Raw genomic sequence first — 21,906 nt, 5'->3', positions numbered from 1 at the left:
ATCATTTCTGACTTTGTCAGGTTGTTGTTTTTGGTCGCTTTGGATGACTGTGTGGGGGTGTGTGTGAACCCCCCATTGCGTACATTATTCTACATTCTCTTATCACTGTGGATGTCTGTGGGGTGTGATTTACCCATTGCTTACATTATTCTAGACTTCCTTGTCACTTTGGATGACTGTGTGGGTTGTGATTCACCCATTGCTTGCATTTTTAGGTCTCGCCTGTCCCATTCCACAAGGAATGGATAGGGGAGAATTTTAGTTGGCAAAATAAGTTCTCAAACCATCGGCGGATTTCAAACAGTTCACGTGAACACAAGCACGCGCTTTTCTCCACAGGATTTTTTTTCACAAGCTTACAAGAGCTTTCATTGGCTCTTCACTTTGTGCACGCTCAATTGAAGCTGCTCACTCCTCCCACCCTCGTCATCCCACCCCCTGCCTTTCAAGGGCGGCAGTTCACGTGAACATCAGCATGCGTTTTTCACCCACGTTTTTTTTCACGAGCTTACAAGAGCTTTTATTGGCTCTTCACTTTGTGCACGCTCCATTCAAGGTGCTCACTCCTCTCACCCTCGTCATCCCACTCCCTGCCTTTCGAACGCGGCAACACGCAGACAATACTTTATTTTATAAACTCAACACGCAGACCACAGACTCTATCCCATTCAGCTGCCCGGCAACAGGCATACTATACTTTATTTTTAAAATTCAACACGCAGACCACATTTGTTCACAGACTCTCTCCGATACAGCTGCCCGTTCTCCCCCCCTCCCTCTCATGCGCGCTCTTCTCTCTACATTTGCCGCTTTTCCCCCACCGGCTTTTTTTTCACGAGCTTACAAGAGCTTTCATTGGCTCTTCACTTTGTGCACGCTCCATACAAGCTGCTCACTCCTCCCACCCTCGTCATCCCACTCCCTGCCTTTCGAGCGCGGCAACACGCAGACCATACTTTATTTTATAAACTCAATACGCAGACCACAGACTCTCTCCCATTCAGCTGCCCGGCAACACGCATACCATACTTTATTTTTAAAACTCAACACGCAGACCACATTTGTTCACAGACTCTCTCCCATTCAGCTGCCCGTTCTCCCCCCTCCCTCTCATGCGCGCTCTTCTCTCTACATTAGTTCACAAACTCTCTCCCATTCAGCTGCCCGTTCTCCCCCCCTCCCTGTCATGCGCGCTCTTCTCTCTACATTTGTTCACAAACTCTCTCCCATTCAGCTGCCTGTTTCGTACACAGCACCAGTAAAGCACTATTCACCACCACAACAGCAGCACAAAATAGCAACATACTAATTTTGAAACATATCCTGTTGCAGTTCTTTCTAAAAATGCCCCCAAAAATAGCATTGCAATACGTACACAACTTTACACATAGCAAATAATCCGCATCTGGGGTGAAACCTGTGAAAGAGTTATACATTGTTTCAAATGGACAAACACCGCCAAAATGAGTGCGCATCTTTGTCAATGTAAGCACAGCATTTACATTGACATTTTCTGTATACCTTCAAAATGAAATGGTAACTTTTCAATTGTGCAATGTGCACACAATTACTGATGTGAAGCCTGCCCATTTTGTACACATCACCATTAAAGCAATATTCACCCCCACAACAGCAGCAGCACAAAATAGCAAACATACTACTTTTCAAACATATCCTGTGACAGTTCTTTCTAAAAATGCCCCCTAAAATAGCATTGCAATACGTACACAACTTTACACATAGCAAATAATACGCATCTGGGGTGAAACCTGTGAAAGAGGTATACATTGTTTCAAATGGACAAACACCGCCAAAATGAGTGCGCATCTTTGCCAATGCAAGCAAATCATTTACATTGACATTTTCTGTATACCTTCAAAAACAAGTGTTAACTTTAAATTTTGTGCAATGTGCACACAATTACTGATGTGGAGCGTTCTTACATTTATTAATTAGCTTTGGCCTTGCGACACTATACCTACAAAGTAAGCACACAAAAAAATATGGCGAAGCACCAAATAACTGCTTTATAATTTGAAGTACTGTAAAAACCTCTTTTACGAATCATCTGCTTTTTTGAGAAAACTGTTACTTAGCAATTGTAACACATGTTGTGCAAAATCTGTCATTTGAAAAAGGCTTACACTTATTTCAAAGTCTGAACATTTGTAACAAAGACTAACACAAAAAGTATGCAATTGTGTTTACCATCAAGTTTTTTTATTTCGGGGTGGGTGAAAAGAACCGTCTGGGGACGAAGTCACACCAGGATACTGGAGTGCTTTAAGCTTAGTCATAAAGATTCTAATCTGTTGGCGGCCATCTGCTGTGAAATGCAAATTGGAGCTAAAGGGAACGAAACTCGCCTTCCCCCCAAAAAAAGGGAAAACAAGTGAATCAACATTAGAAACACAGGCTAAAACACAACGGCCCCTTCAAAAACTATTACATGCAGGTTAAATATTATTTGTTTGTCTGTCATTTGGTAGTGCAAAGTTACCCGCCATCCACACAAAACATCAGCCATCAGTACATGCTTAGGCCATGCACACATACCACCACTCTGAATGTCATAAAAAAAATGCATTTTTTAAATATAAAAAGCCTTTTATAGGACACAGAAATTACTGCTAGAATTAGAGTAAACATTACGTTTATATAGTAGTGGTGCAAGTGCTCCTTTAACACTTCCTCACACATTTTGCATGCATGTTTTGCGATCTAAATAGTGCTCACATTCTGCAAATTATGGAGGGCTACACACTGTGGCAGAAGAGCATTTTCAGTTTAATGCTTATGAAATGCTTTTTTGTTTTCCTTTACAGCGCGCAAACACGCAGACCACAGCCTCTCTCTCAGTCAGCTGCACGTTCGTCCACCCCCCACCTCCCTCTCATGCGTGCTCTTCGCTCTCCATTTTTTTCTCAAACCCCATTACTCAGGCCACAGACTTGCTCCATAACTTGCGTGATATTGTTCATTTTACAAGTGGCATAAGACCTACTCACTATGGCCTCTGCAACACAACATTATCACTTAACACCACTAAGCACAACCACAGTAACAACACAGCATAAATCACCACCACCACAGCCACAGTCCAACCTTCCCTCAGATTCACAGAACAGACAGGGTGCCATCAGCATCAGTGCATCCTTCCCGCACATTCACAGAACAGACAGGGTGCCATCAGCATCAGTGGAAGCTACCCTCACATACACAGAACAGGCACAGTGCGGGCAGCATCAGCGCAAACTTCCCTCACACAGAACAGGTACGGCATAAGCAACATCAGTGTAAGCTTCCTTCACAAACACAGAACAGGCACGTAATAATCACCATTAGTGCAAGCTTCCTTCACAAAAAAAACATGCCGGGTGTGGCAGCATCCAAGTAAGCTTCCCTCACGTAGACAGAACAAGCATGCCATGCAAGCTCCCCTCACATACACAGGACAGGCCTGAACCAAGCAGCATCAGTGCAAGCTTCATTCGCATACACAGAACAGGCATGCACTATCAACATCAGTGCAAGTTTCATTTACAAAAAAAAACAGCCAGGGTGTGGCAGCATCCAAGCAAGCTTACCTCACGTACACAGAACAAGCATGGCATGCAAGCTTCCATCACATACACATAACAGGCCTGATGTAAGCAGCATCAGTGCAAGCTTCCCTCGCATACAAACAACAGGCATGCTCAATCAACATCAGTGCAAGCTTCCTTCACAAAAATAACAGTCAGGATGTGGCAGCATCCAAGCAATATTCCATCACGTACACAGAACAAGCATGGCATGCAAGCTTCCCTCACATACACAGAACAGGCATAATGCAAGCAGCATCAATGCAAGCTTTCCTCACATACACACAACAGGCATGCACAATCAACATCAGTGCAAGCTTCCTTCACTGAAAAGAACAGGCAAGGTGTGGCAGCATCCAAACAAGCGGTCCTTATGTACACAGACCAAGCATGGCATTCAAGCTTCCCTCACATACACAGAACAGGCAGAATGCAAGCAGCATCAGTGCAAGCTTCCCTCGCATACACAGGACAGGCATGCACTATCAACATCAGTGCAAGCTTCCTTCACAAACAAAACAGGCAGGGTGTGGCAGTATCCAAGCAAGCCTACCTCACGTACACAGAACAAGCATGGCATGCAAGCTTCCATCACATACACAGAACAGGCCTGATGCAAGCAGCATCAGTGCAAGCTTCCTTCGCATACACAGGACAGGCATGCTCAATCAACATCAGTGCAAGCTTCCTTCACAAAAAGAACAGGCAGGGTGTGGCAGTATCCAAGCAAGCTTACCTCACGTACACAGAACAAGCATGGCATGCAAGCTTCCATCACATACACATAACAGGCCTGATGTAAGAAGCATCAGTGCAAGCTTCCCTCGCATACACACAACAGGCATGCTCAATCAACATCAGTGCAAGCTTCCTACACAAAAATAACAGTCGGGGTGCGGCAGCATCCAAGCAATATTCCATCACGTACACAGAACAAGGATGGCATGCAAGCTTCCCTCACATACACAGAACAGGCATAATGCAAGCAGCATCAGTGCAAGCATCCCTCGCATACACACAACAGGTATGCACAATCAACATCAGTGCAAGCTTCCTTCACTAAAAAGAACAGGCAGGGTGTGGCAGCATCCAAACAAGCGTTCCTTATGTACACAGAACAAGCATGGCATTCAAGCTTCCCTCACATACACAGAACAGTAAGAATGCAAGCAGCATCAGTGCAAGCTTCCCTCGCATATACAGAACAGGCATGTTCAATCAACATCAGTGCAAGCTTACTACACAAAAAGAACAGGCAGGGTGTGGCAGCATCCAAGCAATCTTCCCTTATGTACACAGAACAAGCATGGCATGCAAGCTCCCCTCACATACACAGCACAGGCCTGATCCAAGCAGCATCAGTGCAACCTTCACTCGGATACACAGAACAGGCATGCACTATCAACATCAGTGCAAGCTTCCGTCACCAAAAAACAGGCAATGTGTGGCAGCATCCAAGCAAGCTTACCTCACGTACACAGAACAAGCAAGGCATGCAAGCTTCCATCACATACACAGAACAGGCATGCTCAATCAACATCAGTGCAAGCTTCCTGCACAAAAAGAACAGGCAGGGTGTGGCAGCATCCAAGCAATCTTCTATCACGAACACAGAACAAGCATGGCATGCAAGCTTCCCTCACATACACAGAACAGGCCTAATGCAAGCAGCATCAGTGCCAGCTTCCCTCGCATACACAGAACAGGAATGCACAATGAACATCAGTGCAAGCTTCATTCATTAAAAAGAAGAGGCAAGGTGTGGCAGCATCCAAGCAAGCGTCCCTTATGTACACAGAACAAGCATGGCATTCAACCTTACCTCACATACACAGAACATGCAGCATGCAAGCAGCATCAGTGCAAGCTTCCCTCGCATAGACAGAACAGGCATGCACTATCAACATCAGTGCAAGCTTCCTTCACAAAAAAAACAGGCAGGGTGTGGCAGCATCCAAGCAAGCTTACCTCATGTACACAGAACAAGCATGGCATGCAAGCTTCCATCACATACACAGAACAGGCCTGATGCAAGCAGCATCAGTGCAAGCTTCCCTCGCATATACAGAACAGGCATGCTCAATCAGCATCAGCGCAAGCTTCCTTCACAAAAAGAACAGGCACGGTGTGGCAGCATCCAAGCAATCTTCCATTACGTACACAGAACAAGCATGTGCGATTTGTTAGTGCACAGTTACCCACCAGCCACACATAACAACACCCGTCAGTACATGCTTAGGTCATGCACATACACCAACACTTTGAATGCCAGAAAAAATACACAATGCAGTTTATTTTAAAAACAAACTTTTATATGACACAGAAATTAGTGATAGAATCAAAGTAAACATTACTTTTATATATAAGTGCTGCAAGTGCTCCTTTAACACTTATTCACACTTTTTACATGCATTTTTTGCGATCTAAATAGCGCACAAAATTTTCAAGTAATGGAGGACTGAGTACACATTGTGGCGCAAGAGCAAATTCAGAGTCATGCGTTTGATTTTTTAAATTATTTTTTACATAGGAATGTATTAGCAAGTTTGTAACTGTTTATGAATAAATTCGCCTAGAAACATCATATTTTTACTCGAAAAAGTATTGGGAACCTCATTGCAAATGCACGTGGTCGTTCACTCACCAATTTGCCAAGTGCAAGGTCCCTATTGTACTTTGAGGGATGCACTTTTATAAGTAGGCTAACAAAATATTATATAACCCTCGGCGTCACGGACCATTTACTCCTTAATTATTACGTTTGAAACATTTATTTCACAAACAATGTTAATAATTTTAGCAGGGGAAAAAAACAAAGTTCGTTTGGGATTTCTCATTGTTTGTTCTTTTCGGGTTGGGGGGACCCAGGTAAATTAACAAGTGTTGCGTTAAGAAGCCAGGAAAGTCGCTAGTGGCGCCAGGAACGACACGACATCTACATACACATTCAACTTTTCACACTTGGGAGTTAGGCACTTTATCTTTGGGAACATCTCCTTGGGGCAAAGGAAGGGAATTCACCTTTCATCTTTTTTCCACTATCAAACACCTTCCCAGCAAATTTCAACCTTAGACCCTATTTAAGCTGGGGAAAGGGTCACTTGGAGACATAGCCTTTTTCGTGTGCAGAAAGACAAGAGTGGCCGACGGGACGACGCTGTATTTGCTGCAAAGACTAAATCTTTAAAGATACTACGCTACACATTTAGGGGCTCATTAGGATGGCGGATGGAAGAGCCACCGCGGCCCTGGAGTACGCGGAAAATGCCTTTACCGGGTCCGCCTGCCGCGGACACTCCGTCCGCCATATCAGGATAGGAAAACGTGTCAAATTTCTGTCCGCGACGGAAAAGCACGCACCGCCGCCGAACTACACACGACCACGCGGCGGACGGAACACATCCGGAGGCTCCGCCGTACGTACTGACGTCTAAGACCATCCCCCAAATCAAGATGGCAGAAAATACACATAAAACCGCTGCGGAAAAACAACCTGTCTGAACACGGCGGATTCCCCACAGCGAAGAAAAGATACATAGCAGAGAGACCCACCACAAGCTGCTCGCCACCATGGACCCAGCGCTACACGCTTTCCCGATGCTCTTCGCGATCCACCACGTCCTAGTCTTGGCCCACCATCGACGCCGGCGCAGGTAAGGCACAAACCATTGGCTGCATGGAGGGGAATACCTGCAAGGGTCGTGACGTAGGGAGGGGGGGTGTCATGTTACCGAAACCACTGATGAGAAGCAAATAGAAATACACATTTGTAGTACGCTAACATGAATGAAAACGACAAACCACGAGACATGATAGACTATCTTTATTCTACATAATAGGGGTATAATCACAGTGTATGCGTGAGCATGGGCAAAGTGGGCACCAGAGCAGGTACATCAGAGGCAGCACATCAGAGGGCAGAATGCAGTATCAGAACATCAACAGGGCATTGTGGAGTACAGAGCAGGTACATCAGAGGCAGCACATCCGAGGGCAGAATGCAGTATCAGAGCATCAACAGGGCATTGTGCCCAACAGAGCAGGTACGTCAGAGGCAGCACATCAGAGGGCAGAATGCAGTATCAGAGCATCAACGGGGCATTGTGCCCAACAGAGCAGGTACATCAGAGGCAGCACATCAGAGGGCAGAATGCAGTATCAGAGCATCAACAGGGCATTGTGCCCAACAGAGCAGGTACATCAGAGGCAGCACATCAGAGGGCAGAATGCAGTATCAGAACATCAACAGGGCATTGTGCCCAACAGAGCAGGTACATCATAGGCAGCACATCAGAGGGCAGAATGCAGTATCAGAGCATCAACAGGGCATTGTGCCCAACAGAGCAGGTACATCAGAGGCAGCACATCAGAGGGCAGAATGCAGTATCAGAACATCAACAGGGCATTGTGCCCAACAGAGCAGGTACATCAGAGGCAGCACATCATAGGGCAGAATGCAGTATCAGAACATCAACAGGGCATTGTGCCCAACAGAGCAGGTACATCAGAGGCAGCACATCAGAGTGCAGAATGCAGTATCAGAACATCAACAGGGCATTGTGGAGTACAGAGCAGGTACATCAGAGGCAGCACATCAGAGGGCAGAATGCAGTATCAGAACATCAACAGGGCATTGTGGAGTACAGAGCAGGTACATCAGAGGCAGCACATCAGAGGGCAGAATGCAGTATCAGAACATCAACAGGGCATTGTGGAGTACACAGCAGCTACATCAGAGGCAGCACGTGAGAGTGCAGAATGCAGTATCAGAACATCAACAGGGCATTGTGGAGTACAGAGCAGGTACATCAGAGGCAGCACATCACAGGGCAGAATGCAGTATCAGAACATCAACAGGGCATTGTGGAGTACAGAGCAGGTACATCAGAGGCAGCACATCAGAGTGCAGAATGCAGTATCAGAACATCAACAGGGCAAGGCTGTACTTGTACTTGGCTGCGCATAACTTTATACTAGCGCCTAATGCGAGCGTTAAACAGGATAACTAGCGCATTTTAACAATTTATCGCGTTTTAAATATTTTGGTAGTAATTTTTTGTTTAGCCCGTTTTTAATTCAGTAATATCCTGCCCACACTCTTGCATCATAATTGTGACCCCACCGCTGTTTGGAGCGGATAGAAATTGTAATAGTTGTTAGTGCTCGTGGTTTTGGCCGCCATATTAGAAGGGAACTCTCGAGGCGACTTGGGGCTGAGCGCTCTAGTGCTCAAACCAACAGGCAGGTGAGCCTGTACTTAAGACGATCATTTTCGCAAGGCCTTCCTAGGGAAAGGCTGTACTTGTACTTGGCTGCGCATAACTTTATACTAGCGCCTAATGCGAGCGTTAAACAGGATAACTAGCGCATTTTAACAATTTATCGCGTTTTAAATATTTTGGTAGTAATTTTTTGTTTAGCCCGTTTTTAATTCAGTAATATCCTGCCCACACTCTTGCATCATAATTGTGACCCCACCGCTGTTTGGAGCGGATAGAAATTGTAATAGTTGTTAGTGCTCGTGGTTTTGGCCGCCATATTAGAAGGGAACTCTCGAGGCGACTTGGGGCTGAGCGCTCTAGTGCTCAAACCAACAGGCAGGTGAGCCTGTACTTAAACCTCTCACTGGTCGCGCAGCGGTGACGCGCAGCGGGAGCGCCTGACTCACGCCTGAGTCAAGCCAGAGTCCTGCCCGTCTGCGCTCGTCAGCGTTAAGGAGGCGGTGAGGCGGAGGACTCTGTGCTAAATTTCGGTACCATTACTCCCAGGTATGTCAAGGGAATTCTTGTTATCTTGCAATTGGCCTCACGTGCCTTGTCACGATATATTACATCCGGACTCTTGGGTCGGGCCGGCCAGTTGTAGTCAGTGTCAACTTACATTATTCCCCGAGCCCTTCTCGGATAAACCGTCAGAGGCACCCGTATTACGGGGTGGCTTAATTAATGCACGATCCCTAATCAAAAATTCTCAAAATATCAACGACCTTATAGTAGAGAACAATCTTGACTTACTTTTGGTCACTGAAACATGGCTAAAATCCTGGTGCAACCCTGACTTAGCCCTAGCCATCCCACAGGACTTCCTCATACAACGGCTGGACAGGCCACAAGTAAAAGGAGGAGGCATCGCTATAATATATCATAAGTCTCTTAAATGCTCCACTCAAGAACTTGTGGACTTAAAAGGAGCCGAAGCACTCGCCTTCACCTTAGGGATCCATGACTCACTTACATTCTCGGGGGCTCTTATATATCGCCCTCCGGGCTCTTCCTTAAAATTTTTGGATACGTTGGGCGAAGTCTTGAGTGACTTAACTCTTAGATTCTCCCAATTTACAATATTGGGTGACCTAAATTTGCACCTAGACTCCGCCAAAGAATCTGGAGTAAGTAGCTTCATGGATACTATTGAAGTTTTAGGACTCACGCTTCTCAATAGGGAACCCACACATCAGGCAGGCCATTTATTGGATTGCGTCTGCTCCAATTTTACTAGATTGAGGGTGGGAGAACCCATTCCCCAGATCTGGACTGATCATTTTTTTATTCCGTTCCACATTTTTCTAAACTCCCCATCTACTGCTCCTCTTGAAACTAATAAAACAAAACCCCAAGCCAGACACACTCCCAATTGGAAAGAATTGGCAAATAGACCGGATGTTGTAGCCAAATTGGAAATGTGTATACCGAATTTATCCGGTTATACTTCTACAGACAACCAAATCTTTTGTAACTGGATTGCCAGTGCAGGGGCAATGCTAAAATCAACTAATAAGATTATTTTAAGACCTACTAAAACCAAAAAGAGTGCCCCCTGGTTTACACCGGCCTTGAAACTAGAATTGGGAGAGGTAAAAACCCTGGAAAGAAGGTGGCGCAGAAAATATGACGACACTACCCTTAACATCTATAAATCAGCCAGACGAAGATATCATGCTGATTTAAAATCTGCTAAAAAGGCCCACTATTTGCAGGCTATTACTGAGGCAGGTCAGGAACAAAAAGATATCTTTAAAATTGTAAAGGAGTTTATGAGTCCAGCAGCTCTATCGCAGGAGATTCCGCCATCCCAGGATCTCTGTGATGCGATATCTGACTACTTCGAAGATAAGATTCTGGCCATTGTAAAAACCTTTCCCTTGGTTCCAACCACGTCAACTGTCCCTTCACAGAGAGAGGCGACAAGGCCTACCGCATATCTGGAAGATTTCAAACTGGTCTCTTTGGAGGAGACCTTTAAGGCTATTTTAGCCATTAAATCCGGATCACCTCTGGACCCCTGTCCTCCCCTGGTCTTACATACCCTAGTAGAGACGGTTAATCCCATCATAAATGGGATCATTAACTCGTCTCTAATCACGGCTGATATTCCGAACGAGTGGAAGTGTGCGGCTGTTAAGCCCCTCCAAAAAAAAGCATTGGCCGACCCCACCACCCTTTCCAACCTACGGCCCATTTCCCTGTTGCCTATGCTGTTTAAACTGGCTGAAAAGTTTGTCAATATACAATTGACAAACATTTTGGAGACGAATAATATCTTCCATCCCAACCAGTCAGGGTTTCATTCACAACACTCTACAGAAACAGCCCTGCTTTATACAGCAGAGACCCTTCGTGCAGCTATGGACCAGGGAATGAAAGCTGTTTTAATTCTACTCAACCTGTCGGCAGCCTTCGATACGGTCTCACATAACATCCTAGGAGATCGTCTGGCTGCCGCAGGCGTAGGAGGGAAAGTCCTAGCGTGGTTGACGAACTTTTTGAGTAATAGACGTCAAATCACAGTATTAGGCCAACACCAATCTGAAGCAAAGGTCGTCAGCTCAGGGGTCCCTCAGGGCTCGAGCTTAAGCCCAGTACTGTTCAATCTGTACATGGCGCCCCTAGTAGAACTGATTGCGTCATTCCAGATCAGTTCAATTTCATACGCTGACGACACCCAGCTCATTTTGGTGTTGGATGGGGAGCGACCAAATGCTAAAGAAAATCTCAAGGATTGTCTGGCAGCAACATTCAAATGGATGACTGAAAATCATTTGAAATGTAATGCTGGTAAGACTGAAATCCTACCGTTCGGAAAAAACAACCTATTCTCCCCTGGAGTATGCTGGCCAGTGGATGCGGAAACACCTCCCAAGACCATTACATCTGCCCGTAATTTGGGCATTAAATTTGATGACCAACTGTCTTTCAAAAACCAAGCAGTGACAGTGGCCGGAACTTGTTTCCAGATAATAAAAGCTTTGAGGAAATTTTTTGATTTCCTCCCACTGTCGGCCAGGAAGACAGTAGCAGTGGCGTTAATAAACTCCAGGTTGGACTACTGCAACGGGTTATATGCTGGAGTTAACAAAACTGTCCTCCATAAATTGCAAATGGTCCAACATGCAGCCGCTCGGCTTGTGTTGCGTTGGCCTCGCAGATCCTCAGCCTCAGCAGCGCTTAAGCTGCTTCATTGGCTGCCCATAGGGAAAAGAATTCTGTTTAAAATCTTAATAATTACGTTCAGAGCCTTTCATCAACAGGGCCCAAAATACCTATGTAATGGCTTTAAGAGGTACCACCCCACCCGCTGTTTAAGATCTGCCAGCCAAAATCTGCTTACAATCCCTCGATTTAGGCTGGCCACAAAAGGTGGTAAATCACTCTTTGTTTTGGGCTCCAAGGCCTGGAATAAACTTCCACCTTATCTACGTTCACTCTCTCAAGAGTCACACTTTAGGAAAGCACTGAAGACGTGGATTTTCACCCTGTCTGATGCGACGTGTGGGGAACTAGTGTAAAGTGGTGTGTAGTACAGTATCTAGGTCATTTCTTTTCCTCCAGCCCCTTCATCTAGGCTGGATAGAGCGCCAAGATACTCCTTGGAGTGAAAGTAGCGCTATAGAAATGCCCTTTACATTACATTACATTGTGGAGTACAGAGCAGCGACATCAGAGGCAGCACAAGTACGTGTCCCAACCAACCCGTCCCAGGGACCACAAGAGTGCAACGCAGTTCTCAATGGACAATGGACACACCGTGTGAAATAACATGTGAGTGAAGTGATCAGCACCTCACATCACAGAATCAGGTGGACTGCGTGAACTACCTGCCTCGGACACACTGCTAGCACCAGCAACAGGAGTGTGAGACACAGCCACAGCCCGAGTGACACACACATGGGCCACAGACCCAGACACACTGCCAGCACCAGCAACAGGAATGTGAGACACAGCCACAGCCCGAGTGACAGACACATGGGCCACGGACCCAGACACACTGCCAGCACCAGCAACAGGAGTGTGAGACACAGCCACAGCCCGAGTGACAGATACATGGGCCACAGACCCAGACACACTGCCAGCACCAGCAACAGGAGTGTGAGACACAGCCACAGCCCGAGTGACAGACACATGGGCCACAGACCCAGACACACTGCCAGCACCAGCAACAGGAATGTGAGACACAGCCACAGATGTAGTCACTGACACTTGAGCCACTGACCCAGACAGACTGCCAGCACCAGAAACAGGAGTGTGCAACACAGCCACAGATCTACTCACTGACACGTGAGCCATAGACCCAGATACACTGCCAGGACCTGCAACAGGAGAGGGCACAACTGAGACTGTGCCACAACATGATGCATGACAGCAAACAACAGACACAGTGCCACTATCTGATACATGAGAGTCAACTGCACCTGCGCCACTGGGACCACTGAAATGAAGAGCCACAGGGCTGTATGGGCCAGGAGGCAGGGTGGCCCTGGGAGCTGGGGATAGCTGACCTTGAGTGACATCGGGGTGGGCAGGTGTCAATGGTGTGTGTCTGCGTTTCTTAGGGATGTGTGAGTGCACCCTGGACAGGACAGGACTGGCAAGTGGTGGTGACTCTAAACAAATATCACCCACCATAGGTGGAGCATCTGCAGCCGGGGATCGGGTTTCTGGGGACGTGCTGGAGCCTGCTTGTCGTTTGCTGTGTGCCTGCCGTCTGGACTCAGAATCATGTGTAATGGGGGATGCAACAACAGGGGACTCCCTCCTCTGCTTCTGACTGGGCTGGATGGGAGTGGAGGTATGGGGGGACTCTGCCGCGGAGACATCTGTTTGGCGTTCAGTCGAAAACATCAGCCTCAGTGCAGCCAGGGGTGAAGTATGCCTGTCCTTGATTGCGCCATTGTCCATGGTAGAAGCCTTGTCCGTAGGATGTGCCTTATCCTTAGGTGGAGTGTTGTCTCTGGATTTTGCCTGTGCCCTGGTCGGCGCCCTGTTCCTGCCAGCAGACTTGTCGTCTGTGGTGTACCTGTCTCCAGTAGACACCTGCTCTCTGTGTGTTCCTGGCCTTGGGAGATGGGCCTTGCTCTGTTGTGTGCCTGTCCATGGGAGTCTCCCTGCTCTTAGGAGGTGCCTTTGTCTTTTGACTATCCCTGTCCTTGGGAGGGTTCCTTTCCTCTGTTGTGGGCCTGCCCTTGGAAGTCTCCCTGCTCTTAGGAGGTGCCTTTGTCTTTTGACTGTCCTTGTCCTTGGGAGGGTCCCTTTCCTCTGTTGTGGGCCTGCCCTTGGGAGTCTCCCTGCTCTTAGGAGGTGACTTTGTCTTTTGACTGTCCTTGTCCTTGGGAGGGTCCCTTTCCTCTGTTGTGGGCCTGCCCTTGGGAGTCTCCCTGCTCTTAGGAGGTGCCTTTGTCTTTTGACTGTCCTTGTCCGTGTCCTTGGGAGGGTCCCTTTCCTCTGTTGTGGGTCTGCCCTTGGGAGTCTCCCTGCTCTTAGGAGGTGCCTTTGTCTTTTGACTGTCCTTGTCCGTGTCCTTGGGAGGGTCCCTTTCCTCTGTTGTGGGCCTGCCCTTGGGAGTCTCCCTGCTCTCAAGAGGTGCCTTTGTCTTTTGACTGTCCGTGTCCTTGGGAGGGTCCCTTTCCTCTGTTGTGGGCCTGCCCTTGGGAGTCTCCCTGCTCTTAGGAGGTGCCTTTGTCTTTTGACTGTCCTTGTCCTTGGGAGGGTCCCTTTCCTCTGTTGTGGGCCTGCTCTTGGGAGTCTCCCTGCTCTTAGGAGGTGCCTTTGTCTTTTGAGTGGCCTTGTCCAAGGGACTGTCCATGGACTTGTGAGTATCCCTTGCCTTGGGAGTACCTTTTGTGTTGAATGCCTGTGCAGCTCCTGAAGGCATGTCCCCCAACAACACTTGTGGATCCTGTGTGTGTACTCCAGTGTATCTGACGTTGTCGTCGTGAACAGATTTTGCTGACCTAGGGGATGGGGTCTGTGCCCTGCGTGCCCTGACGTGCTGTCTGACGCTGCTTCTAGTGCAATAACCTGTATTTGAGTCCTGCTCAGAATAATCACTACCCCCTGAGACATCCAGTGGTGTAGATGGGGAAACAGAAGTAGCACCCTGTCCATGCGACTGTACTATTGCAGACGACACACTGCTTGCCAGTGATTGCACTGTCCTGTGTAGACCAGCAAGATCGCCATGCATCCCTTCCATGAATGCCACCACCTGCCCCAACTTTCTATCATGGTCAAGGAAAGCATTTGCATTATTGGTCTGCCCCACACACAGCTGTCGCAGCAGATCAACGGCCTCAGCACACAGTGCATTTTGGCTCACCGTGGCAGGGGCAGCGGTGCCTGCACCGAACGCCACTCTGCTCCCCCTACTCCTCCGGGCACGAACAGTACATGGTGCAGTTGGCGGAAGTGTGGGCCCTGTGTGCTGTGTTCCGACAGAAGGTGATGATTGCCCACTCCCAGTCTGTGACAACAGTGCAGGCTCACCAAGATTTTCCGAAGATGAGGACGATGGTGTCTCCACGTGCGAGTCCTCAGGGACGGTCCTGTCCCGCTCTCCGGCGCTGCCCTCCTCTGTGTCAGTCTGCGTATGTGCGAAGTCTGACCCGGACTCATTTCCTCGACTAATCTCCTCCGCCTGTGGCCGAGTGTCCTCTGTCATAGCTGAAATGCACATAAAAGAGGTGTAAGTCATGGGCACACTCACGTACAGAAGGACAAGGATTCCCAAATTCCATAGCTGACAAAGTTCTTGTAGCACCCATCCTGCACACGGCTCACCTCTACCAGTCATCCTCACATTACATAAGCGTTGGTGGCCGTGACACATGTACAGCATGCGGACAGGGCAGGAGCACGTACATCTGCACACATTTCCTGCCATGGGGCCATGGACCACTAGGGGATGTGCTTCAACACTCAACTACTAAGCAAGTGGCGTGTCAACATGGCGGACCTGGATGTCAAATGACACCCACCCAATGGGACCAACATGGCATCACAGAGATACATAAGCACCACGGAACTCAATACTGTGTCTGTGCACCAATACATGCATTGCACTCACAAGTTTCCTACACAGACAGTATGCTCACCGCTAGTTTGCTGTTGATCGACACTCAGACGTTCGGACAGGTCAGGATGCGTCAATGCAATGATACGGTGCATGAGAGGGGTCATGGAGCGTCGGGCCAGACGGGCCGTCCTTGGAATCATCCCCAGTGTCACTTCCGCTACATTCTTGCTCAGCCTGGAAATGTCGTCCCAGCGTTTGTGGCAGTGTGTATGTCGTCTGTTGCACACCCCCAATGCCCGTACTTCACGTGCAATGCTCCTCCACACGTCCTTGTGAAGGTGCAGCTTGACCGTCGTGCCAGGCCATGTACACAACCGCCGTGCCAGGCCGGGCCTAGGACGGCGGTTGTGTACATGGCCTGGCACGGCGGTTGTGTACATGGCCGGCACGGCGGTTGTGTACATGGCCGGCACGGCGGTTGTGTACATGGCCTGGCACGGCGGTTGTGTACATGGCCGGCACGGCGGTTGTGTACATGGCCTTGCACGGCGGTTGTGTACATGGCCGGCACGGCGGTTGTGTACATGGCCGGCACGGCGGTTGTGTACATGGCCTGGCACGGCGGTTGTGTACATGGCCGGCACGGCGGTTGTGTACATGGCCTTGCACGGCGGTTGTGTACATGGCCTGGCACGGCGGTTGTGGACATGGCCGGCACGGCCGTCCTAGGCCCGGCCTGGCACGGCGGTTGTGTACATGGCCGGCACGGCGGTTGTGTACATGGCCTTGCACGGCGGTTGTGTACATGGCCGGCACGGCCGTCCTAGGCCTGGCCTGGCACGGCGGTTGTGTACATGGCCGGCACGGCGGTTGTGTACATGGCCTGGCACGGCGGTTGTGGACATGGCCGGCACGGCCGTCCTAGTCCCGGCCGCTCCGGCCGGTGAACGGTGGATGATGCAATGTGACTGTAAGAGGGGACATGAACTGGCATGTCCATTGAGTACATCTAAAGGGTGTATAGGCCTGCACCTCCCCCGCTGAGTACGTGCACCGCTATGGTGGCGCCAGTGATAGAACATTGTTGCAACTGAAGCATCCGTGCCTGAAGCTTGCACGTGCGGTTGCCGATGTGTGCCCGTGACGGTCCGTGCACATGCAGCCAATGGGAAGAGGGCCGCTGGCCGCGTATGGCCATTGGGAAGTAGCGGAAGCTGTGCACCGCCATGGCGGCGCCAATTATGTTATCTTGTCAGACGCTGCACCGTGATGTGTTGTCTGCAGTTGCGTCATGAGGGTTGTGAGCGTGATAGGGAAAGTTCATATTTCATACACTATTGCATGTGTGTCCATACTATGCCCATCGGTGGGCACACAATGGGCAACAGATGTGCATTTGGACGTGTTGACGTCGGGTGTGACCCTACAGACGTTATTACATCTTCACAACTACACAGTACATCACGGCTGTATGGCCAAATTATGAATCTGTTGTCAGTGTGTGGTTCTGGCGAGGTGACTACAATGGTGGTGGTACACATGCATTCAGTGTATGTGTTTTGGACGTTGTGTCACCATGCATGTAATTACTGTATGCACAACATTATTGGTGTTGGCATTGGGGCATGATGACATGGTGTGTGTGTATCATTATCGTTTGTGTGCATGCACTTGCATGTGTGTCTGTGATGTGGCTACTAAACATTAGGGTAAAGACACACGTATTGTCAGTAAGGTTCACATGTGACTACGTTGCGTTGTACGTGTTGACACACTTCCTGTTGCAAGTGGCTGCACTTTGTTAACGGCCCACTCCGTATTGTATAGACTATCAGAGATGTCACACATATGACCATTCTCCCTCAAAAATTTGTTGTTGCTAATGTTGGCTTACATGTGATGGAGTTGCACACGTATGCGTCGTTTGTAAGTTGACTCAAGTTACATTTCTCTCCCACACAGGAGGGCTCCAAATGTGCATCGGCCATACACTGTGCTGGAGGATATGGTTGACGAGGAGGTGATTAGGAAATTCCGGCTGGATCGACGTCGGTTGATGGAGCTTGTTGCCCAATTGTCTCCTCATCTGCAGCCACGTAGGACGTATCCTGGTTCTATTACACCCACTGCAAAGGTTATGGTGGCACTACATTTCTTTGCTACTGGCACCTTTCAGTACACAGTTGGACATGCCGGGGGGATGTCACAGGCCATGTTCAGCACGCTACTTCGGGATGTTTTAACAGCTATGATGCTGTACAAGAATGACTACATCCATTTCCCACGGCCGGAAGAGTTGCCAGCAGTCAAAGCAGACTTCTATGCACTGGGCCACATACCACACGTTGTGGGTTCAATTGATGGCACACATATCGCTATCATTCCACCACGGGCACGTGAGCAGGTTTTTAGGAATCGCAAACACTTCCATTCGCTGAACGTGCAGGTGGTGTGCCTGGCAAACAACATCATCTCCCATGTGTGTGCATGATTTCCTGGCTCCGCACATGACGCCCACATCAAGCGGAGCAGCATTGTCCCCCAACTGATGGCAAATCTGCGACCCGGTCAAGCGTGGCTTGTTGGTGAGTGTGCAGTGGGGACTCTTGTGATCTCTGTGTGGCATGGGGTACCCACCATATCTTGTTGTGATGTTTGTGTCTGTCATCCCCCTACATAGGCGACTCGGCGTACCCAAACCGGCCCTGGCTCCTCAGTCCCATACGTACTCCTACTACAGCGGGTGAAATGCGCTACAATGATGCACATGGAAGGACACGGAGAGTGATTGAACGTACCTTTGGACTGCTAAAGTCTAGGTTTCGGTGCCTGGATAAGACCGGAGGGGCCCTGCCTTACTCACCAGGAAAAGTATGCAGGATCGTGATTGCCTGCTGCATGCTCCACAACCTGGCCGTGCGCAATGACATTGAACTGCTCTTGGACCCTGAAGACGAAGAAGTTCCTCGGCCTCCCATCCCACCCATGTTGACTGATGAGGATAGTGGTGAGGAGGAAGGTGTGGACCAGAGGCGCCAGCTCATTGATCGCTACTTCCCTTGAATGTGAGTAACTACCTCTTGTGCCAGTTGACAATGCCTTATGTATGTTTGCTGGTGTTGTGTGGATGTGGGGTGCATCATCTGTGTGTTTTTGTTTGTGATGGTTGCATATGTGTGTCTTCATTTCTTTGGACATGCAAGTCTCCATGATGTGTGTCCTCTCATCCCATGCTTTTGTGATGAGTGTAGTTTGTGTAATGTTGCTGTGCAGTGTGTTGTGATGTGTGTGAATGTGTTTCCTGACGTGTGTTTGCTGTCTCTGATTTTCCCTAGGTCACTCCCGCAGCGCCATGATCATGTACGACTAGGATCCCTGAACCTGTTTACGTCTGTTTCTGAAGGCAATCATGTGAATAAACATGGAGGCAAAACATCATTGAGTGTGTAAGTGAAATTTATTTACAGGTTGTGCATTTGTGCTGGTGATTATTTACAAGTAAGTGGGGGGGGAGGGAGTTGGAGTTGAAGGTAATGGCAGATGAAATGTCCGTGCTGACACCACATTGGGGGGTGTCAGGCTAGTCCAGCAGACCAGTGGCAATGATTGTCTCTGTGGGACAGGATACTTTGCAGGGTGAATGTCTGGCACAGGCAGTGACAAAGTCATTGGCGGCCCCTCTTGGAGCGTGTGGATGGCGCTCCAACACTGCTTTCACCCACTTCCAGCCTCGGGCGGCCCCTCCGTCTCTGAGGTGGAACAGAGTCAGCTGGGGGTGCAGGTTGGTCATGGGCCACATCCGTCGCCAGAGGCACAGGTGGTGGTGGTGGTGGCGGCGGCGGTGGAGCCGGAGGTGACGGTGGCGGTGGAGGTGACGGTGGCGGTGGCGCAACGACAATTGGTGGAGGGGGGGGGGTTGTTCCGGCCAATCCATTCCCTCCACATTGTTGTCTGCTGGCCCATGATGTGCACTATCTGGCCAAGGTACCCAGAGATTTCGCGCAACATGTTCGTGTTGTCCACTGAGTCCTGGTGTGCACGATCTGCATGTTCCTGGGAACGGTCGTATGACGCCTGGCACCTGGCTAGGGCTTGTAGGGACTCAGCCACAGGATGGGGTAGCTGTCCTTCCTCTGTACGGCGGAGTGTGGGTCGCCTGATTGCCTGATGTCCCGTCGCCTCTCTCCTTTGTGGCCCACTCACCCTGCTTGGGTGTGAGGCCGATGGACCTGCGTTGTGCGCTGGGTTAGGCTGGGTGGCACAGGCAGGAGTCGTGGTACTGGTGGTACTGGTGGTACTGGTGGTGGTGGTGGTGGTGGTGGTGGTGGGGACTCTGCAGATCACAGAGGCAGGTGTCGCTGGAGTCACACATGCGACGGTTGTCGGGCCCGGGAGTCCCTGTGAACCAGATGGCCCTGGCTGTCTGCTTGGGCCCGCTCCATCCTCCGCACCGGAGCTGCCTGTGTCATCATCACCAGAGAGTCCGGTATGTGTGGGAGGCGAGGCTTGCGGCCGGGTGCTGGTTTCCCCAGTCAGTTCACGATCACCTGAGGGACAAGATAGAGCTGGTCAGTAATGTGGACATTACATGTTCATATAGATTTGTACACATTTTTGTGTCCTGTCGCACACACCCCACACACCCCACCCTCCACCACCACCACCCTCCCCGTGCACATGGGGGCCTGTTGGGAGTTGTAGTTTGGACCTCTCACGCACCCCACACACCCTACCCTCCACCACCCTCCACCCACCACCACCACCCTCCCCGTGAACATGGGGGCCTGTTGGGAGTTGTAGTTTGGACCTCTCACACACCCCACACACCCTACCCTCCACCACCCTCCACCCACCACCACCACCCTCCCCGTGAACATGGGGGCCTGTCAGGAGTTGTAGTTTGGACCTCTCACACACCACACCCTCCACCACCACCACCCTCCCCGTGAACATGGGGGCCTGTCGGGAGTTGTAGTTTGGACCTCTCACACACCCCAAACACCCTACCCTCCAACATCCTCCACCCACCACCACCACCCTCCCCGTGAACATGGGGGCATGTTGGGAGTTGTAGTTTGGACCTCTCACACACCCCACACACCCTACCCTCCACCACCCTCCACCCACCACCACCACCCTCCCCGTGAACATGGGGGCCTGTCGGGAGTTGTAGTTTGGACCTCTCACACACCACACCCTCCACCACCACCACCCTCCCCGTGAACATGGGGCCTGTCGGGAGTTGTAGTTTGGACCTCTCACACACCCCACACACCCTACCCTCCACCACCCTCCACCCACCACCACCACCCTCCCCGTGAACATGGGGGCCTGTCGGGAGTTGTAGTTTGGACCTCTCACACACCACACTCTCCACCACCACCACCCTCCCCATGCACATGGGGGCCTGTTGGGAGTTGTAGTTTGGACCTCTCACACACCCCACACACCCTACCCTCCACCACCCTCCACCCACCACCACCACCCTCCCCGTGAACATGGGGGCCTGTTGGGAGTTGTAGTTTGGACCTCTCACACACCACACTCTCCACCACCACCACCCTCCCCGTGCACATGGGGGCCTGTTGGGAGTTGTAGTTTGGACCTCTCACACACCCAACACACCCTACCCTCCCCCACCCTCCACCCACCACCACCACCCTCCCCGTGAACATGGGGGCCTGTTGGGAGTTGTAGTTTGGACCTCTCACACACCCCACACACCCTACCATCCACCACCCTCCACCCACCACCACCACCCTCCCCGTGAACATGGGGGCTTGTTGGTAGCCATGTACATGTTGGTGAGTAGGTGTCCGACGTGCATGGGTTGGGGCGTAGGAGATGTGTCTTCTCAGTTGTGTGAGCCTGACCATGTCGTACTGATCGTGGTGCTTGGTTTGTACTTACCAGCCTCTTCTCCTTCATCAAGTCCGTCTAGGCTCTCTGGGTGAAGTATCACCAGCACCTTCTCCTCCCAATCGGTGTAGGGTATGGGCTCCGGGGGTGTTCCGCCGCCAGTATGATTGGCTCT

Source organism: Lissotriton helveticus, chromosome 3_1 (genome assembly GCF_964261635.1).
Source record: "Lissotriton helveticus chromosome 3_1, aLisHel1.1, whole genome shotgun sequence".
Taxonomy (NCBI): domain Eukaryota; kingdom Metazoa; phylum Chordata; class Amphibia; order Caudata; family Salamandridae; genus Lissotriton; species Lissotriton helveticus.
The sequence above is the reverse complement of the archived record's forward strand: the minus strand, read 5'-3'. Positions refer to the sequence as shown.